Below are 23230 nucleotides of genomic sequence, written 5' to 3' on the forward strand. Positions count from 1 at the left end.
TGGCACTGTTGCCTTGTGGGATTTGGTGAAAACTAGAGTTAAGATTGGATCAGCCATGATCTTGTTGAATGGCGGAGCAGGCTTGAGGGGTCGATTGGCCTACTCCTGCTCCTATCTCTTATGTTCTTATGTATGTTTCTGGTCAAAGCCTGTCAGAAATAAGAGGAGAGAAAAGAGTTTTATTTTAAATTTCAGAGATGGTGGGGCTTCACTGTCCTCTCCCATCCTCCTTGAAGTTTAAAGCCAACAAATTCTCTTTCCATTTCTGACAAAGGATTTTTGAACCAGGATACTAATTCTGTTTCTCTGTCCATAAATGCTGCCTGATCAATTGTGTGCTTGCAGAATTTTCTGCTTTATACTTTTCCCAGAGCCAGTTGTGTTGAGAAGCTGAACCTTCATTAACCAACCTAGGGTGCTGCCTATTTTAATTCAGCTCCCTTACACTAATGGCATCAATCTGTCCCTTCAGCACCAGGTCCTCTCTTGGTTTTATCACTAAATATGTTTGTTAGGAAAATAACAATCTGTATGTGAATTATTTGTTATGACCTGTTATTTTTAGGCCACACGGATAATATTTTATACCTTAGAGTGTTTTGCTTCTATTGCTGTCAAGTACCAGTTACACTTCATTTATTTTTGGTTCCTAGGGGAAATGTGGTCAGCCTTGATGATAACCATTCTTAAAAAAAAATGTCTAACATTGCATGAAAAGTTTGCACACACACAATCCCCCATAATGTTGATTTCAGTGTGAACAGCTTTAAAATCCTGTAAACACAATTGCTTGTTTTATTTATACTCCTATGTTTTCATACCAAACAATTGCAAGCATGACTCTTCTATTGTACAGAAAATAAATGAATTTCCATTCCTTTTTTTGTCATGTCCCTTCCTTGTGATTATCCAGTTCAGCAGAGCAGGCTTGGACAGGAGCACCTTGGAAGATAAGCTGCGGGAATTTACTGCCCAAAGAATTGATGATTCAACAAACTGAGACTTAAGGGAATTACAATTATTCCAAATAAGATTTTACACTTTTCTTTTCAAACTTCCTTTTTGGTGTTTGTGTATTGATAGCAGCAGGTTAGGAGCTTCCAGATAATTTTGGAGCAATTAAAGTAACTGCATTAACTGAAACAGGGAGAGTACTTGGCATCTACTGAGCTGGCAGATCTCAATCAGGGCAGGGCTAGGGGCAATATTTTTAGTTAGTGAACAGAAAAGGAGCTTAAGTGCTTGAACCTTGTTAGGTATCCAGTCATCTCATCAAGACATGAGTGTATCCTCACTGGATGAATGAGGATAGAGCTGTTTTATCACAAAACTCACAGCTGAATAGCTCCAGCAAGGTTGAATAGTCAACACTTAAAGTGTGTAGATAGAGTTTACACCATCAACAAGAGGAAGACAAAGGAAAGGTAAAATATTTTCAGGTTTGGCCTTTTTATTTGACAGGTTTGGGAACTGTTTAGGATAAATTAACAGAAAACAGATGCAATTCCAAATGCAAATACTTTGCTGTAAGAACTACAGATGGACCAGTATTATCCATCATAGTAGTGAAGGTAGCACTGAGTCATCCAAAACAGACAAACTAGACTGCAAATGTTGAAATCTAGAACAAAAAGCAGAACGCTGGAAGAACACAAAGGTTCAAGCAGCATCAATGAAGGCCAGAGCCTGCATCAGGTATATGGGGTCCTGAGACCGAACAGGTAAGATTGCCAGTATATAACATCGGGAAAGAAATGGAGGGATAGATACAGAGGATTGTAGGTGATAGGTGGAACCAGATGGGGTGGAAATGAAGGGCAGGTGGTGTTATGTTTTGTAACTTCAAAACATTAAGCTCATTCAAAGGAAGACATGAGAGTCTGAAAATGTGGGTTAACTTTGAGTTCACTTTAAGTGAGGCTCACTCATATCACGTGGTAATGTGATAATATATGCAATTCATGTATTTATACATGTAACCCATAATGAATTATTTAAACAAACAAGAGTGCTTAATCAAGCAATATATATATATACAAGATTACTCAAATATTACTGAAATACTAGATACACAACAGGTGGGGGAAGGGATGGCAGAGACGAGCAAAGGGAGAAGAAATCTACATAGACTTGTGAGATATCACACAAATGGGCGCCACTTTTTAAAAAGTAAAGAAAAACAATTTAGATTATTGAAGAACCAGGAATTCTGACATGGTTGATTTGTATTGAGTATACATGTTCAGAAATTGGTGAGAAGACAAAAAAGTGTGAGACTGCTTCCAAGACGTAGTCAGTTAATATGAGTCACTTCACACCAATATTGAACTTGAATTAGTTCAGCGTAAAAACTCTGCCCTATCAGTTTCTTGTTGTTTTACATTCTCCTTCTTGGCCGAGTACAGGAGTAGACCGGTCATGGACCAATACCTACAGTACAAGTTGGCATTCTGCACTGCAGTACTACAGGGCACAGAGAAAGAACTAGTCTTTATCAGGGAGTGATCATTGACATTGTGCATGGAGTTGTTCTCCGGGAATGTAGTTCATTTTTAAAAACCTGCAAATAGACATTACTATGTATATTATATTGACAATGTACAAGGAACCTGCACCTTTATTGTTGAAGGTTCCCAATCCTTGTCACTCTGTCATTCTCAAGACCCCTTCATGATTGGATGATGGGGTGGGCTGCAGAATAAGGATCCATCAAGAATAAAATGAGGGTGAATGCAGGTTAGAGGGTGATCAAGACAACACAGAGAGATCATTGAAAAGGGAGATCAGGGAGATGCTGGGGTTGGGGGCACAGAGATGACTAAGAGCAACACAAAAAATGCTAGTGGAAATCAGCAGGCAGGCAGCATCTATGGAGAGAAATAAACAGTTGACGTTTCAGGCCATGATCCTTCATCAGGACTGGAATGGAAGGAGGCAGAAGCCAGAATGAGAAGGTTTGGGAGGAGGAAGAGTTCAATCTAGTAGGTGACAGTTAAGTTCCGGTGAGGGGGAAGGTGAGTGGGTGAGTGAGGGGTGAAAGTTGTGAGAAGCTGAAAGGAGAGAGGTGGAAGAGGTAAAGGGCTGAAGAAAGAATCTCATAGGAATGAAGGGAAGGTGGAGAACTGCAGAGAGGTGATGGACAGATCCTGAGGTTGGAAGACAGAAGAAAAGGGGTTGAGAGGGCCATCAGATGAAGAAGAAAACAAAAGGGGGAGTGGGAGGGCAGAGGAGAGTGGTTACCAGAAGTTAGAGAAATTGATGTTCATGCCATATAGTTTGAGACTAACCAAATACATAGAATATGAGGTGTTGCTCCTCCAGTGATTGATGTTAAGTCAGTGTGGCCAAAGAGATTAAGAGCTGACTGATCGTATAGCCTATGGAAATAGCTTGGGAAGTAAGCCAGGACAATTATGATAGAGTGATTTGAGAGTTTAGGGGGACAGGTGGAGTTTGGAGGATGACACACTGGGCAACTGCATGATGATTTGGAGAAGTCATTAAGGAAGATAATGGGAATGTGGCTTGAGGGATGGAGATCAGCACTGGGGGAAATGAGTTGGAGTGGGAAGGTGACTAAGATAATTTGAAAGATAAAGGAGAAGAGTTAGGAGAACTTGAAGCATGGGTCTGTGAAGATAAATGACGTAAGTTCATGAAGAGGAAGTGATCTGAGAGATGGTCAAAGAAGAATTTAGGGGATGGTTAGGTGGGTATCTTTTGGGATGATTTATGGGGATGGGGACAGGCTAGGAAAGGCTTTTAAGACAAGGTGATGGTGAGATGATGGGGGAGGTGTGAGGATATCAGCAGCGTGGGTTTGTGGGTGGAAAATAGAGCTCTGCGCTCCTTGGTTATAGATGTAGTATTTCTACAAACATCAAAGTCAATCTCAGCATCCAGATACCTAAGGCTTGTGCCATCAGAGTGAAAGGAATTTGGTTCAGGTGATGGTAAAACATGCTGTGTGATGTCACTGGAGATGTCCTGTGCAATGAACATTGTACAGTGGTTTGGAAGGAGGCATCTAGTGTCAGTGTAAGCAGTTGTATTTAACATTGTGCGATGTGTAGGCGTTCTGGTCAGTCAGATCAATCGGGCCTCCAAAAAGATGCATAAAGTCACTTCTGTAGGGAAGTGAAGCAGCTAATTTGTACACAGCAGGATCCCACAGACAGTAATGAGTTGTGACCAATTAACCTATACTGATTATATTCAGCAGAGGATAAATGAGGTGTGGAAAACCATGACAACTTCCTGTTCTTCTGCCCTACTTGAGTAGAATCTTTTTTTTAAATCCGTCTGAACAGTCATGTGGATCCTCAGTAATTAAACCTTCAACTGAACAGTGACACTGACAATCTGGCATCCATCCTCAATGCAGCATTGAAATGTCAACTGCGATTGTGTGAATCTGCTAGGCCATCTTCTCTGCGTAAAGGACGTCACTACTTTATCAATGTATGTATGTGTTATCCTAAAGATATCCTTTGAAATTATAGAACCATAGAACACTGCAGCAGAGTACAGGCCTTTCAGCCCTCCATGTTGTGCTGACCCATATAATCCTTAAAAAAAGTACTAAACCCACACTACCCCATAACCTTCCATTTTTCTTTCATCCCTGTGCCAGTCCAAGAGGCTCTTAAATACCCCTAATGCTTTAGCCTCCACCACCATCCCTGGCAAGTCATTCCAGGCACTTACAACCCTCTGTGTAAAAAACTTACCCCTGATGTCTCCCCTAAACTTCCCTCCTGCCCTCTGGTGTTTGCTATTGGTGCCCTGGGAAACAGGTACTGACTATCCACCCTATCTATGCCTCTCATAATCTTGTAGACCTTTATCAAGTCCCCTCTCATTCTTCTACACTCCAAAGAGAAAAGTCCCAGCTCTGCTAACCTTGCTTCATATGACTTGTTCTCCAAACCAGGCAACAATTATTTCTATTTTCCCTCACCCTCTTCTGCAATTTATGAGTTACAATGATGTAAATCTCCAGGGATAAGAGAACTCATTAGTATCTCGGCTCTCCAAAACTGAATGTGAAATTGTTGCATTTACTGCAAAGAGCAAAACACTTCAGCAGGTCTAAGACTGTTGAAGCTGTCACAGATAAGAACAAAGTTGCCCTAGGGTATATACACGCAAATTATTTTCAAGGTGAAAGAGCAGATTTAATTAATGGAGACAAAGTATAAAACTAAGGAAGTAACATTAAATTTTCACAAAGCTTTGGTTGGGAGCACTGTACTAAACTGTACTTTTTAAGGAGGGCAAGAAAGCTCCATAGAAAATGCTTTAGGGGATTTAGCAGCATGGAGCTATGGGTTAGGGATTCATTTTTGCAGGAAAACCAGGAAAGATGGAATGTTCTGCTTGGAACAGAAAATGGAACAATTAAGTTTTTTGATCATTGAAACTATTGCATTTGAAATTTTGATTCTTAAACAACCAAGAAACAATGAAACACCCCTGACAGAGTACTTGAAAAATTAGAACATAGAGTATAGAACATAACAGCACAGTACAGGCCCTTTAGCCCACAATGTTGTGCCAAACTTCTAACCTACTCTTAGATAAATCTAACCCTTCCCTCCTATATAACCCTCTGTTCTTTCCATCATCCACGTGCCAATCTAAATGCCAGCAATATATCTGCTTCTACCACTACCCCTAGCAGAGTGTTCCATGCACTCACCACTCTCTCTGTAAAAAAAATACCTCTGATATTCCACCCCCCCACCATACTTTCATCCAATCATCTTAAAATTAAGCCCACTCTTACTAGCATTTCTGCACTGGGAAAAAAAAACTCTTGCTATCCACTCGATCTATGCCTCTTATTATCCTGTACAGCTCTATTAAAATTTCTTTATTAACTTCACCTCTATTAAGTTTGCTTTTGCTGATATAAACCTATGTTAGAAGGCCAACCCCGTGGGATTATTTTGCTTTAAGATGCATATGTGGTCAAATAGATTACTGATCAATGGATTTTCTATGGAGGGTGGCTGGTTGGTGACATGTTAGTGATATAGGCTGTAAAAGTGATAGATATGCAGAAAACAACAATTAAAGCTTGAATCTGCCCATAATGAATATTAATATAATTCTGTTTTATTGGAGCTTCTGCTTTAATTGAACTTCACGGAGATCAAAAATGGATGAACCTCTTCAAAGTTTACTTCAGAATCGAAAATACTCAATTTGGTCAAATTCTGATTAAAAATAGAAATTAAAAATATGGAACCAAAAATTAGAATTGCGCATTACTCATTCATGATTCATTTGATCTTTTTCCCATTAGCAGGGCAAACAAAAGCCACTTAAACACAAAATGTCCAATTTTGGCATTCTTCTGTAATGCAAAGCATTCAAGTGGCAATAAGGTGTGAGATGAGGGATGGAGAGGGGCATTGAGTAGTGTGTGTTGACACGGTGAGGTGACTAGGGGTACTTTCAAAGATGACTGAGGGAGAGTAAGAGAAGGTGAGAGACGGGCCTGTCAAGATCATTGTCCAAGCTCAGTGGGGAAGAGGATGGTTTGAAAAAATGGTCAAGTTTGTGAGGATGATCAGGTAGGAGTCTACTGGGATAATTTTTTTTTGCAGTATTTCAGGTTAGCAGACTGCAGACGGGAATCTTAAGTGTAAGGAGTTGGAAGCCAAGTCTAGATAGACCATGAGCCCTTCTATTCAATATGATTAGCTCTAATCTGCCCCAGGCCCGGCCTCCCTCTATGTGCCAGTACAGCCTTCAGTTCCCTGCTTTATCTCAAGTTTATTTACCTCCAAAATATCATCTGACCCCAATGATCTAGGCTCTAGATTACTATGGGGTAGAGAATTCTAGGAATATACCACCCTTTGGAAAAAAAAAATTCCCATGCCTCTAAATAACTGACTTTATCTTTGATTTGGTTCCTCTCAGTCAAACCTCTGCCATGAGTGGAAACTTCTCAGCACCTACACTGTTGTGGCGGCTTATGATCTTATATATTTCAATAAGATTACTCCTCATTCATCGGCCATTCAGGGCAGTGATGAGAAGAAATGTCTTCATCGAGCGATGAGCGAATCTTCAGAATTCATTAACCAACAGAGATATGAAAGATCTATGCTGAATATACTCAAAATGAAGATCAGCGTATTTTTAGATATGAGGATATAGGGTTAGTGCAGGAAAATGGTGCTGAGGCTAATGATGTACCATGATCTTAATGAATTGCAGAAGAGTCAGAATGAGTTGAATATTTTATTGTGCTCCCTTGAGTGAATTATTAGGACCAACATATAAGCAGGGGGCTACATCTCCTGCATCCCATAGCTGTTCAACTGTTATTAGAACTTATGAGCTGTATGAAACTTGGAGAGTCTCAGTTACCTACTGGATAAGTGAGCACAGCAATAAGGATAACAGAAGAAAAAGTGCTTATGATTAAGAGTAAAGGGCAAAAACCCAGCCTCCTACGGAGAAACAGAGTTGTCATTCAAAAAGTTTGTGTCTGCCTCAGTGACAGTTTCATGACTAACTTACAAGATGAGAGATGAAGTGTCTCTGTCTACACAGTGTGAATACCTAAGTAGATTTGAAACAATCAGATTTGGAACAAGGCAAATTAGTAGATGTGGTAGAATATGTTACCTTCACGTCCCAAGTCCCAATTGTGGAGGTAGATTATTTATGGGAGCTGGAGAAGAACAAGGTGGTCATAAATGATCCAGCAGGTGCTCTTCTGAAATAAGGATACAGAAGTAATTGGTGTGGAAGGGATGTTTGATTGATGGTGAGGTCTCCTGTTTTAACATGATTATCCTGAATCACGCACTGCTGTCACTAACACAATCTTTGAGGTGATCTAATTGCCTCGATGGTTATGCACAATTCTTCAGCTGTTCACTGTTGCTGTCCACTTTGAGCTTTCGGGCTGTTTGTTTCTTTAGCCAATGACTAAAATTCAAATTAGTGCATCTACCACTGACCTTTTCTTGGGTCCTAATTAATTACTGACTGCCTAAGTAGTCTGTGAAGAATTGCATGCTGTAATTCATGCAGTCATTTACTCATTCACAAGGACACACACTGCATTAATTCATCTTAACGGACACTCTATTCTGAGCTCTGTCACAGAAGGATATTACCAAACAGAGGAAAATATCCTAGGATGTGTTCAGCATCTCTTTGAAAAAGTGTAGCATCCTTACCGATTCCTGTGAATCCTTGGCAAGTGCCCACTTATATTGGAAAAGAAGCAATCATGCATAACCCAAGTATAAACCTCACAGACTACCCACTCATCCTTAACGTTGAAATGGGGGCTTCCCTGTACCAAAGCGACAACAGAACGTTGGAGGGACTGAGCATGCCAGGCAGTGTCTGTGCAGGGAATTGGACAGCTGACATTTCAGATCAAGACCAAGATCAAAGGTGGTGACCGAGAGGGCAACTGCTCATTTCCCTCCAGAGATGCCTGACCCATTGGGTCTCTCCAGCATTTTATTTGTTGATCAAGATTCCTTTATCTGCAGGTTCTATTGTCTCCCTTGTTCCAAGGCAGCTCATTAAATATTTGTCTTTGTGTTAATTAGCCAAACTAGACATTCCTATTATTGCATTTGTTGTGACTTTACATAACAACCTGATGAAACAGCAGAAGCACAGCTGAAAGAGAAGGGTGTTAAGAGAGCCTAGTACCTCAATAATGTCAATGTGACGGAAAGAAATCCTGAATGCTTAAGCGATTAAACGATCAGATATTTAATTAATGTAGCAAAAAGGGATGGCTACTAAAATGCAATGAGTTTTCAAAGTAATTCTAACTGAATTTTCTGAAACCAGCCACAGTTTTGGATGGAAGCACTGTTAAATGTGATTATACACTGCCGAACTTTGTGGTCTTATTCACCGTAAGTGAGTGAGGAGAGGACAGCATTCAATCATCCTCAGCAGCAAGAGGCAGTACTGCTACAGCACCAGTCATAAGTGTGCTGAATTTCATATACTGGAAGAGTAGCTTATAGAAAATCTGATGTGGGAATGAGGAAGAGAGAGAGAGAGAGAGTAGCATGAATCAATTCATTATTTGTAACAACTTGTCATGGTTCGACAAATATATGTAAGATTCCTAAAAGCATCCAATGTATGTACTTAGTATTAACTATTATTGTGAGAAATATAAGGTCTATCTCAATTATTTTTATTGCTATCAAAATGTGAGAAGTGTGTGAAATTCAGGCTCACTATAGAAAGCCAAACCATACTTTAACTGAAAGCCCAATCAGCAATTCAATAAGAGCAGAAAGAATGTTTCAGAAACATTTCTGTTCCTCAGTTTGTGCCCTGAATCTGTTAAGATCCCTTTGAGATAAATGCAAAGGAAGGTGAAGTTTCAGAAGGACTGATGTCTTCCCAGTTACAACCTAGTAAACCATTCTCAGGTTGCAATTCCATGCTGGTTCATCCTCCAAGAGGCCTTTTATATCCTTCAAAACAGGCAAGATTTTAATGACAAATTTAGCATTAATATAAAGTAGTGGAAATTCAGAACTGAAATATAAAGGATATTTAAGGAGTGTGTTAGAGTAATAGTTAAAATAATCTGTATTTATCTGGTAGATTAAGACAAGATGGCTGACGCATTCACAAATCATCATGTTCTGATAACTTGATCATCAATGCCCTGACAATCAACATTTCTTTTTATTTTGTTCGGCCTGTCTGATTACTTACATCTTGAATATATAGAGAAGTCAATTCATTTGAATCAGAATCAGATTCATGATCACAAGCAACATTGATTTGTTGTTTTGTTGAAGCAGTACAATGCAAAGACATAAAAAATCTATATCCCATTATAAAATAAATAGTATAAGTGGTCAGCATTTACAGTTATATTCAAATTAATAGTACATTCATATAAAAATTGGATGTAACCTTGATGATTCATGGTATGTGGCCATGAAATGCACAAGAAAAAAAGCTAGGATTGATCATTTATAAAGATCATTAAAAAATCATTTATGCATTCAAGATGGAAAAGAGATCTAGAACATCTGGGGAAGAGGGCCAAAAATGACAGATAGAACTTAATGGAGTTAAACCAGGGCAAGATATACACACAAATTGGTGTGACCCTGCAGAATATTAAAGAACCAAGAGACCTATAGATTCAGGTACATAGATCATTGAAAGCAGCAACGCAGATAAACAGTTCTGCTGAAGAAGGCATATGACATGCCTGCCTTCATTGATCAAAGCAATGAGTACATTTAGTGAGATCAAATTTTAAATACGCTGGTAGGGCCTGTAGGTACTTTGGGCAGGCTGGAGATCATGCAGACTGCTGCTTTTGGTGAGTGAATGTAAGATTTAAACAAGTGGTGGGCTTGAGATCATTTGGTTTATTAGGCAATTGAAATGGGCCAATAAAAATTGACCATGATGAGAGTGGCCATTGTGTGAGTGGGATAAGGTTAGAGGAGGGATCTTGAGGCTTTGGTTCAAGAAGTTTTGGTGAGAAGGTGTGGTAAACCATGTATATAGGTTGTAACTGGGTTATCTGTCTGGACATGCCTGAACACGTCCCTCTGCTGACTGCTCCTGTGGCTCCTCCCACAGACCCCTGGATAAAGGCCATTGTGTCACTGCTCCCCCCACAGTCCAGGACAGACATACAGCATGGACGTGGATCCATTTCACTGTTAATAAAAGCCTTTCAGTATTTACTCTACTTCCAGTCTTTTGGAGTAATTGATAGTGTATCAATTTTATTAACAGTAATTTTAAGGCATGGAACATGTCCTGAGACCCGCCAAGTTAGAACTCAACCCGCAAACACCTGAGGCCGGAAACGCTTTCGAACTCTGGCTGGCCTGCTTCGAATCATACCTGGACGAGATTGAAGTGACCAAGTCCACCGCGAGGCGCAGAGTTCTCCTCTCCAGGGTCAGTCCACAGGTCTACTCGATGGTTAGAGACCAGCTGAGCTATGATGGCACGATGAGAGCCCTCAGTAGACAATACCTGCAGCCGGTAAATACCGTCTATGCACGACATCGCTTGGCAACACGGCAGCAGCGGCCCAGAGAGTTGAGCACTGAGTTTGTCCAGGCCCTTCAGACACTTGTGCGGGCTTGCGATTCCCGGGGGCTGACGGCCGAACAGCATGCGGAGCTCCTAGTAAGAGATGCCTTCGTCACGGGGACCAGGTCAGTTTATGTGTGCCAGCGGCTGCTGGAACACGCCGATCTTACCTTACATTTGGCGATTGAGCTGGCCGACACACTGGAGGCTGCTCTGCCCAACTCTGATGCTCTCCAGGCACGTGATCTCCAGACAGCCTCGTGGACGCCGCAGACCCCGCAACCCACCGGCGAATCGACCACAGCTGCTGCCAGTCATGAGTCAGCGAAGTGTTACTTCTGCGGACTCGAGAAGCACCCTCGAAAAAGCTGCCCGGCCCAAGAAGCTACCTGCTCCAGCTGTGGAAGGAAGGGCCACTTCGCCAAGGCCTGTAAGTCCAAACTGCTAGCAGGATCGAGTAGCGTCACGTGCGAGTCATGGGGGTCGCCATCTTGCCTGCACGCGGCTACCATGTGCGAGACATGGGGGCGGCCATCTTGGTCGGTGCCACCTCGCACCACCTACGACCCACAGGTGCTTACCAGGCACCCCACTGCGCCGGACCAAGAGCGATTCAACTTTGGCCTCCGTGACCCTCGACCAAAGCACTCTCCACCAGCTCGCAAGGTCAATGATGGACATCCTAGTGGAGGGGCGCAGGACAAGCTGCCTGTTTGACACGGGCAGCATGGAGAATTTTATCCACCCGGACACGGTGCAGCGTTGTGGACTCTTGACACAGCCGGTAAGCCAGAGGGTCACCATGGCTTCTGGGTCGCATTCCACAGACATCCAGGGGTGTTGTGTAGCGACACTAGTGGTGCAGGGCACAGAATATCGAGACTTTACATCACTGGTCATGCCTCAACTGTGTGCCCCTGTGCTATTGGGGCTCGACTTTCAGAGCCACCTGAAAAGTGTGACAATGGAGTATGACCGGCCCCTCCTACCAATCACTGTCAGAAATCCTCAGTTCTGTGGGAATACATCACATACCCACTACTGACCACACACACACACCGACCTGCACATCCCACCCAACACCATGGCAACAACCGCACTTCTACCGACCCGAAAAGGCACAACTAATCAAGGCCATCTGCCCCTTTGAGCGACTGAGTGCCGAATTTAAGGGCCCCCTTCCCTCCACCGACTGCAATGTGTACTTTCTTAACATAATCGACGAGTACTCGCAGTTCTCCTTTGCCATCCCCTGCCCCGATACCACTACCACGTCTGTCATAAAAGCCCTGCGCAAGCTCTTCACTCTGTTCAGATACCCATGCTATCTTCACAGTAACAGAGGGTCCTCGTTTATGAGTGACAAGCTGCGCCAATACCTGCTGGCTAGGGGTATTGCTACTAGTAGGACCACGAGCTATAATCCCCAGGGAAATGGACAGGTGGAAAGGGAAAATGCCATGGTGTGGAAGGCCACACTTTTAGCCCTTCGGTCAAAGCGACTGCCGGTCTCTCGCTGGCAGGAGCTTCTCCCCGAGGCACTCCACTCCATCCGCTCCCTGTTATGTACGTCCACCAATGCCACCCCTCAGGAGCGACTCTTTTCTTTTCCCAGGAAGTCGACCACCGGGACCACCCTACTGACTTGGCTGAAGTCCCCAGGGCCAGTGCTGCTCCGGAAACATGCGAGGACCAATAAATACTCCCCGATGGTCGAGAGGGTTCACCTACTTCATGCGAACCCCCAGTATGCCTACATGGTCTTACCTGATGGGCAGGAGGACACAGTCTCCATCCGCGACCTGGCACCCGCAGGAGCACCGCGCCCCTACCCCGAACACTCCATGGTGACTATGAACCCCGTACCCACCAAGGTATATACCCACGAGACACCGTGCACTCCAAGCCCTATACAGACACCACACAACACTCCCATACCAGACACGACGCACACACACGAGGGATTATCGACACCCAACGTGTTGGCACCTCAAGTCAGGCCAGAGCCAGCACAACCACTGTCACCGGTGCTACGTAGATCACAGCGACGGACTCGACTGCCTGATAGACTTAAGCTGTAAATATACTTGTTTTAAATATTGTCAGTCACTTCACCCCGCGGGACTCTCTTTTTAAAAAGGAGGTGTGAATGTGGTAAACCATGTACATAGGTTGTAACTGGGTTATCTATCTGGACATGCCTGGACACGTCCCTCTGCTAACTGCTCCTGTGGCTCCTCCCACAGACCCCTGAATAAAGGCCATTTTGTAACTGCTCCTCCCACAGTCCAGAACAGACATACAGCATGGACGTGGATCCATTTCACTGTTAATAAAAGCCTTTCAGTAATTACTCTACTTCCAGTCTTTTGGAGTAATTGATAGTGCATCAGAAGGCTAACGTAAGCACCTGGTCTGTTTCTTTCTTCCTTCCTTCCTTCCTTCCTTCCTTCCTTCCTTCCTTCCTTCCTTCCTTTCTTTCTTATTGCACAGGTAGAACAATGGTAATAACAGTCAGGACAAAGGAATACTCCTTTTGAGGGATGTGAGAAGACAAGGAGACCACCAGTATCCTTGACAACTACAGCGGCAAGAAGTGAACCGCTCAAGCAGCTGCTTTCAGACCACATTGACGAACTGGAAGTGGAGCTGAAAGATCATTCAAGAGACTGAGGGGTTGACAGCAGGAGATACTGGGAGATTGTTATACCTAAGGTGCAGGACACAACTAAATGGGAGACCATCAGGAGAGGGAAAGGGAATAAGCAGCCAGAGTATCCCTATGACTATCCTGTTCAAGAACAAGTGTATTGATTTAGATACCGTTGGGAGGATAAGATAGCAGAGGAAAGCCACAGTGGTCAGGTCTCTGGCACTGAGTCTGGCTCTGTGACTCAGAAAGGGAGGGGGGAAGAGGTGAGCTATAGTGATAGGGAATTCCTTGGTTAGGGAAACAGAAAGGAGATTCTGTGGACAAGAACAAGATTCCTGGAGTGCATGTTACCTCCCAGGTGCCAGGGTCTTGGACTCTTCAGATCAAGTCCGTAGCATTCTTAAGATGAAAGCTCACCAGCCAGACAGTGGTTCACTTCAGAACCAGTGACATAGGCAGAAGGGGTGACGAGTTCCTGCAGAGTGAGCTCAGAGAGTTAGGTACTAAGCTAAAGGACATGAGCTCCAAGAATTATACCTGTGCCACATACTAGTGAGGCTAGAAATTTTCACATGTAGGTAAGGAGATAATGCAGGAGGGAATGTTTCAGATTTTGTATCACAGGACTCTCTCCGAGGGTAGGTGGGACCTGTACAGACGGGGCAGTTTTCTCTTGAATTGGACAGGAACCAACTTCCTTGTGGGAAGTTTTGCAATTATTGCTCCAAGGGCAACACACTAGAGTTGCAAGGTGATGGGAGTCAGAGAACCAGTGGAGCTAGCAGAGTGGTTGTGCAGAAAGAAGCCTACATACAAAGACAGGAATCAGAAGATGGAGCATGAGAGCTTGTGAAGTCATATGGGTGGAAATGAGGAAGAAGAAAGGAGTGACCACTTTAGTAGGATTATATTATCGACCTTCCAATAGTCAGTGGGATTTGGAAGAGTAAATTTGCAGACAGATAGTGGATAGTTGCAAGAAAAATAAGGTTGTGACAAATTATGGAGAGGTATAGGAATGGTCCTCAGGTTAAGATTTGAAATTGGAAAAAGGCCAAATTTGATGGCATCAGAAAAGATCTGGTTGGTGTGGACTGGACTAGCTTATTGTCTGGCAAAATAATTTTTGGTAAGTGGGAGGCATTCAAAAGTGAAATATTGAGAATACAGAGTTTGTACGTTGCTGTTAGAATAAAAGACAAGGCTAATAGGTATTGGGTTCCTTGGTTTTCAGAGGATTTTGAGGCTCTAGTTAGAAGAAAGAGGTGCACAGTGAATATAGGCAGCAAGGAACCAATGAGGTGCTTAAGGAGTATAAGAAATGCAACAGAACACTTAAGATTAGGAGGGTTACAAGAAGGCACGAGGGTGCTCTGGCAGATAAGGTGAAGGAGAATACCTAAGGCTTCCAGAGATATATTAAGGGCAAAGGGATAGCAAGGGACAAAATTGGTCCACTTCAAGATCAGCATGGTCATCTATCATGGAGTAAAGGAGAAAAGGAGATCTTAAATTGATTACTTGCATCTGTATATACTCTGGAGATGGACAGAGATACAGTATAGAACTGAGGCAAACAGAAGGGAGATCAAGGATCAAAGACTTGCTGTAATTAGGGTGGATAACTCCTCAAGGCCTGACAAGGTGTCCCCTCAGACCCTGTGCAAGGCTAGTGCAAAAATTGCAGGGCATGGCAGATGTATTTAAAACATCATTATCCTTGAGTGAGGTGTCAGAAGAGTGGAGGATAGCCAATGTGGTTCTATTGTTTTGTTGTTCAAAAAAAACTCTGACATTATGTTATGAAATTACAGGGCTGTGAGCCTGATATCAATAGTGGGTAAATTATTGGAAAGTATTCCAAGAGACAGAATATAAAAAGTATTTGGATAGAGAGAGCCTGTTTAGGAATAGTCAACATGGCCTTGTGTGTAATAGTTCATGTCTAATAAATGCTAAGAGTTTTTTGAGGAGGTTACCAGGACAGTTGAAGAAGGACATTGTCTACATGGACTTGGCAAGGCCTCTGACAAAAACCTTCATAAGAAGCTGATCAAGAAGGCTCAGCCAATTGGCATTCAGGATGAGGTAGTAAATTGGATTCAACATTGGCTTAGTAGGAGAAGCCAGGGAGTGGTAGTAGATGATTGCCTCTGACTGGAGGACTAGTGGAGTGCCGCAGGAGTCAGTGCAGGGATATTTGTAGGTTGTTATCTACATCAACAATCTGGATGATAATCTGTTAGCCCAAATCATTAAATTTGTGAGAGGACACCAAGATTGGGGGTGTACTGGACAGCAAGGAAGACTATCAAAGCTTGCTGTAGGATCTGGACCAGCTGAAAAACATGGGCTGAAAAGTGGCAGATGGAATTCAATGCAGACAAATGTGAGGTATTGCAGTTTGAGAGGGCAAACCAGGCTAAGACTTGCACAGGGAGTGGTAGAGTACTGAGAAGAGCAGTAGACAGAGAGATTTGTGAATACAGATTCATAATTCCTTGAAGGTGGTGTCACACATAGATGGGTTGTGGAGAGAGCGTAATTCACACTGGCTTTCATAATTCAGACAATAATGTATTGGAGTTAGGATGTTATGTTGATGTTGTATAATACATGGGCGAGGCCAGATTTGGTGTATTGTGTGCCTGGTCACCCACCTACAGGAAAGATATCAGTAAAATTGAAAGAGTAAAGAGAACATTCAGATGGATGTTGCCAGGATTTATAGGGAAAGGTTGATTAGGTTGGGACTTTATTCCATGGAGCACAGGAGAATGGAGAGATTTGATAGAGGTATACACGATTATGAGAAGTAAAGATAGAGTAAATACAAGCAAGCTTTTTTCATTGAAGTTGGCGGAGACTTGAACTAAAGGTCATGGGTTTAGCATGAAGGGTGAAATATTTAAGAGGAACCTAAGAGGTGGTGCAATTGTGGAACAAGCTGTCAGTGAAAATAATGGATATGGGTTAATTTCAAAATTTAAGAGAGATTTGGATAAGTACGTGGATGGAAGGTGCTATGGAGGGTTATAGTCCAGGTGTGGGTCGATGAGACTAGATAGATGTTGTGGTGTTCTATGACTCTTTGACTCTATGAAATGTGTTGGGACATCACGTTAAAAATGCACAAATGATTGGTGAGACCACACCTAGAGCATTGAGTGCAGTTGTAGTCACCTGGCTATAGGAAGGATTTTATTAAGCAGGAAATGGTGCAGAATGTATTCATAGAGTTATTAGTGGGGCTGCAGGTTTTGAGTTATGAGGAGGGATTGAATAGGCTGGGACCTTTCTCTCTGGAGCGTTGGAGGTTGCAAGGTGACATTACAAAGGTATATAAAATCAGGAGGGGCATAGATAAGGTCTATGATCAGTCTTTTTCCAAAGGCAGGGGAATCTAAAACAGGGGTCATTGATTTAAAAGGGACCAGAAAAATGTAAAAGGTACCTGAGGGGCAAATTTTTCAGAGAGGGGTAAAGCTAGTGGAAGAATTACATGTTTGAAACTCAATATCCAATGATCGACACTATTGGGAAAAGCCACCAAGGTGTCTGGTAAAAGCAGGTGTATACTAATAAATCGAGTACTACACTCAGTGGCCACTTTATTAAGTACAGCAGTGACCTAATAAAGCAACCTTCTGCTCAAGTGTTCTGCTGTTGTAGCCCATCAATGTGTTGTGTGTCCATAGATCCTCTTCAGCACACCACTGTTATAACGTAGGGCTATTTGTCACTTTCCTATCAGCCTGAACCATTCTCCTCTGACCTTTCTAATTAACAAGGTGTTTTTGCCCATGGAACTGCTGCTCACTGGATTTTTTTGGGTTTTTTTTTTTTGCATCATTCTCTGTAAGCTCCAGTGGCTGATTGTATGAAAATCACATGAGGTCAGTAGATTTTGAAATACTCAAAGACTCCATTTGGCAACATTCCACAGTCAAAGTCACATAGATTGCATTTCTTCCCATTTCTGATGTTTGGTCTGAACAACAACTGAACCTCTTGACTTTTGCATGTTTTTATGCACTGAGCTGCTGCCACTTGACTAACAGATTAGATACTTGCATTAAAGACCAGGTGAACAGGAGGACCAAATAAAGTGGCCACTGAGTGTATAAGAGAGGGGATACAATTTGCATTTTTCTGTGTGTTAATTATAAGATTTGTAAAGATTAGTTATATGTTCTGAAAACATTGAGTTAATTCAGAAAAAATGATTATTTTCAGGGTCAATGGAAGTGTCACAAGAGCAATAGATCATTTCTCTCTTAGAACAAGAGATAAGTCGACAATTTGTACCCTAGTCTCACTAAAGAATTAAAGGCAGCTCACTAATCATGGTGCGTCACCTCACAGTACACCCTAGGACATATATAGATTAGCACTGATCACAGCCATATCCAAAGGCAACTCTGCCACTACATAGACTGGGCAAAAGGAAGAGATGACAGGATGAGACATGAGACAAGCTTGAAGAGGATAAAAGAAGAAATTAGGCCAGGACTAAAGAACATAGAATCAAAAGGAATGTTAGGTTAAACAGAAATCGTGCTTGGACAACCGTCTAGGAATATCAAGGGCTGGAGATATAATTAGATACATGAACACTAGGGACATTTGAAATAGTGTAGCTGAACAACATGACTACTGGCAATTGGTAATTCTAATCCTGTAGGAATCATTCAAGTAGCCTCAGGGTACTTGACTAAATCAACAGAACTAAAACTACACTGAATTCTTACCGCAATAAATTTTGTAAAATCATTTTATATAGTACACAGTTTGTTCACTGAAGATTGTTTTGATTTCAGTTGAGCAAATTAAGACCTTTGTTAAAATGACCCGTCTTTAAGAATAACCAGGATAAATGCCTCTAAATGTTTTTTACTAGTTAGTTCAGAGTTCGAAGTACATTTACTATCAAGGCAGACACAACACAAAGAAACCCAATAGACACCGTTAAAAAAAGACCACCAAACACCCAATGTGTAGAAAAAAACAAAGCGTGCAAACAATAAACATTCAGAACTGAAGTTCACAAAAGTGAGTTCACAGCAACAAAGCCAGTCATCACTGCAGCCAGTTCAGCAGCCTGTTTGCTGCAGGCCGCAACCTCAGTTCAGCACAGAGACGAGTACACCCTGATCTTTTCAATCTGGCCCTGTGCTTATTTCGCCCAAGCCTCAGGTTTTTCCTCACTCTCGATGTGCTCTCAGGCTCAGGCCCTGTTGCCTCAATTCAGCCCGTAGCTGACCTTCCCAATTCAGTCTGGTGCTTAAATTGGTCAAACCTTGGGTCGGGGCCCAGGCCCCTGCCGCCTCAACTCTGCCTCGCCTTGGTTTTGCCACATCCACTCCAGCAATGGCTTATTCCCTGCTCCTGAGCCCGGGTCCTGTTGCCTCACTTCAGCCCGCGCATGCCACGCCACAACAGCTCTGCACCTTCAAGACTTCTGGTCACACTGCAAAAATGCTAGGTCGCACACCCGATTCAAAAGCCCAGTTCCGAAAGGGAAGCCACAGGCAACTGATTGCAGTCATCACATCCAAGAAAAAACGTGATTAATGCAATAATTTACAGTTTTGTTTGTTTTGTTTGCTACCAGCAAGTCGCTGCTGTGCTCCACCAGCACTATCTTAAACCAATACAAGGCTAGAATGTTTTTTTTTTCTTGGAATGTGACGCCTTCAGAGAGAATCTGTTATCTTTTACTGCAAGTATATATTATAATCACAGAACCATGCACATTTACAGTGCAGGTGGAGGGTATTGACCTTTATTCTCCTATATTCTCAGGACAAAGTCATTTACAAGCTTACATACTTCAGCTGTTTTGTAAATGTGGTAAAACTTCTTGCCTCCACCATATTGTCAAATTATGAGTTCTAAGTTCCCACCGCTCACTAGTGAACTATTTTATTTCCTTACCTAAGTGGTGTTGAAGGTTTTGGAATGCAATTTGTTCAATGGACCTGCCGGTAAGCTACATGACTAATGAATTAATCAAAGGGATACTGTGGTTCACCTTTACCGTCAACCAACCCTCCCTATCTGAAACGAGTCCAATTTATTTCAGATCTATTTACTATTCAGCATTTAGCCAGAACAGCTGCTTTATTCCCCTAGTCACTATCCTCACAAAACAAACCAGCCACTTCAGACTGAAACATCCATTACCAACATCTTTTCAGTTGATCGTTTTCTGAGTGATGCCTTGATGTTGTTTTGATTGATTGGTGAGGAAAGTAACTTCGGTTCTTAAGAAAGCAAAAGAGCATGAAATATCTTTGGCTTGACTTAAATGTAAATTGCCTGTAGAACAAAAGGATTTGCATTTATATACCATTTTTCATTCCCTTAATGTCTCCAGAAAGTGCTTCACAATCAGTAGAACACACACGGTGCACAATCACTTTCGTAGCATTGGGGAAATGAGCAACCAATTTGCACATGCCAAGATCTCAGAACCATTGATAAGATGAGTGTGTCAGGGTCCGGTCTGGTCCGGAATCCGTGTTCCGGGTCTCGATCCGGTCCAAGTGCTCTGGACTCTGGGTCTTGCAGCTGTCCCTCCCGGCTTCTTTGAGCCTGTTAAGATCAGCCTGGATCAAGGAGGCACACCTGTGGCCAATTTGGCCGTGGGACGGAGACCGGGCAGGTGGTTGTTTTGTTCTGTATCCGGTCCTACCCTGGTTGCTGGACTGTTCTGGATATGCCCTATCCGGTTGGTCTTGTTCCCCTGCTTCTCTCCTGTGCGCTGGTCCCGCTGTTCCGCCTTATTCTCCTTGCTTGCGCTGCCACGTTGTCGGTTGCCTTTCCCAATTTACCAATGTACCCGGTGGATCACTGTAGTTTTGCTGCTTACCCTGGACCCAGCTTCTTACCCGTTGCCTCCATTGGGCGGATCCGGCCGGACTGCCGCTGCCCGGCGGGGGTTCGGCCCCTTCCTACCCGTTGCCTCCATCGGGCGGATCCGGCCGGATTGCCGCTGACCGGCGGGGGTTCTGCCCCTTCCTACCCGTTGCCTCCATTGGGTGGATCCGGCTGGACTGCCGCTGACCGGCAGGGGTTCTACCCCTTCCACCTATTGCTTCCTAAGGGTTGTGCCCCGCACCTACCCAGATGTCCGTGACTGGCCCAGGCCATTGACATCCACACGCAACTCTTTACTCAGCATCAAGTGTCTTGCTAATTGTTTGTTTTTTGTATGGCAATTGTGCCAACCTGATAGCACAAGGTTTGAAACAAAGGATGTTCAATCCTCAGTACTTTCCACTATCATAACATCTCGTAAACTCCAGCTTGCTTCTCCTGAAGGACAATGGTAGCAGACAAATAAGGACACCACTGTATCTGAGGAACAACAAATAGATTTCTAATCACCTCCAACTCTCTAGGGAGCTAGCCAACAATTATGGTGAGTCACTTCATTTCTCTTGCAGTTTCATCAGATGTACAACTCACCTCAGCTCCAAGGGTCAAGTGAATTTCAACTATCTTCTGTACTACTGAAAAACTTCATAATTGATTCCATCTAAACTGATTCCTCAAGGACAAGGAGGGCATTATAGAATTTGCACACTTGTTGTGGAGTTACACTATTCTTCAGCCAGTATAGGCTGCAGATTTGGGAAGTTTTGTAATTCAGAAGAATATTGAACATCCTCTGTTTCCAAAGGTTATCAGAAGGGCATATTTGGGAAAACAATAGATAATGGTGGTTTGAGGGATAATTTATTCCAAGCAAAGAGTTACACAAAGACATTTAATGAATTTCTTCCTTGTGTTTTTAAATGGAGACAATAATTTTAAGTTTACACAAACAATATCTCTGTTAAGATAGAGTGCAAAATAATATGTTAGGAATTTATCAACCAATCGCATGCTAACACCCAAGGAATTTGGAAAGCAAACCTAATTGCCAACTTGCATCTCACATGGTAATGGTACTCTGGATTCTTGAGTTGTTCCTCTAATGGGTACCACTCTAAATTGTAAAATTACTCCAAGATTATTTGTTTTTCAAAGCATTAGTTTTGGGATGTGGATATTGATGAAAAGGCTAGTATATTGGATTAATCTGGAGTGAAGAGTGGCAAGCTTCCTCCTTACAGCTTTGTGATTATAGAGTCACAGAGTTGCACAACACAGAGAAAGGAGCCTAACTCATCCATGCCAGTCTACATCTCTATCCAAGTTAATCCCATTTGCTTGTATTGGTCCCTCTAAACATTTCTTACCATGTGTCTCTCTAAATGTCTTTCATAATTACCCATACTTCCAAATATATGGTCCAGCAACTCATTCCATCTTCCCACCATCCTCTGTGTGAAAAAGTTTTCCCTCAGGTACTACTTAAATCTTTCCCTTCTCCCCTGAAATCTCCGTCCTCTACCATCCACCTATCTATGACTTTTGTCGTTTTATATACATATATCCACAGATTCACCCATTCAGCCTTCTACCCTTCAAGGAAAACATTCACAGACTATCCTGCCTTTCATTATTACTCAAGCCCTCCAGCTCCAGTGTAATCCTCATGCACTTTTTCTTTACCTTTTCAGCTTAATGTTGACCTTCTTGTAACTGGAAGGTCAGTTTGGTTTCACCAATGATTTGTACAGTTTCAATATGGTGTCCCAATTCTGTACTTAACTGATGAAGGCAAGCTCGCCTAATCCTGGAGACTATTGATCACAATTATTTAACCAGAATAATTAGAAATGATGACTACTTATTCCCTATTGTACTGTTAATTAGCAATAATTTCTTCTAATGTGGGTGCACCATCCCTGTAGAATAACAAAGATTTGAAGCATTATTGCTCCAAGTCAGCTCCACATGTGTGGAGACTAACATCAGCAGCTAAACCTGGAAGTTTGCCTGTCTAGCTATGGTCAGAATGATGAAGGTACTTCGACAGAACTATCAGGAAGAGATTTCCAAGATTTTAATGAAGCAAAGTTGGAATATCTGGACTGTGGGCCATTGGAAAATGAGGACAACAGCTCCTACTGCCTTTATAGTGGGAGGGTTCCATAAGTAATTGGATATGCTCTGCAGTTAGAAGGTAAAGGTTTGGCATAGTACTGTATTAAGACATATGTTAAGGCCACAATAACTAGAGAGATGATAGGAGTCTCAAATGGGGAAATACCCAGGCTGTAACTTCTGGGCAGGCATTGTATATTTGCCCAAAACTAACCTCGTTCAGTAGGAGGAGTCAGATGAATGAAACTTCTGCATTTTTCCCCTGCAAAACAAAAACAAATAATGTCCTTAAAACATGTTGCATAGTAATCATTCAAAATGTAGATCAGCTTCATACAATTCAAGGCATTTATCAATGACACAAGAGTTGGAATGGGAGATTATAGATATTGTGCAGCACCACATTAAGAATCTCTGCTTTATTCAGAGAGGTCGAAAACAAATCAAATCAACAAAGATTCACGATAGAAATACAAGGCATTAAAACGGGGC

General features: G+C 42.5%; 1 protein-coding gene across 1 annotated transcript in view; it reads right to left on the minus strand.

Moving 5' to 3' along the window:
• The window catches only part of gsg1l2b (gsg1-like 2b), a 189249-nt gene extending 166253 nt beyond the window's left edge, over positions 1-22996 (minus strand). The window contains exon 1 of the mRNA XM_073025831.1: positions 22953-22996. The gene's annotated coding sequence lies outside the window, so the exon portion shown is untranslated. The remainder of the gene's footprint in view (positions 1-22952) is intronic.
• Between the last annotated feature and the right edge of the window lie 234 nt (positions 22997-23230).

Source organism: Hemitrygon akajei, chromosome 22 (genome assembly GCF_048418815.1).
Source record: "Hemitrygon akajei chromosome 22, sHemAka1.3, whole genome shotgun sequence".
In the NCBI taxonomy this organism is placed as follows: Eukaryota; Metazoa; Chordata; class Chondrichthyes; order Myliobatiformes; family Dasyatidae; genus Hemitrygon; species Hemitrygon akajei.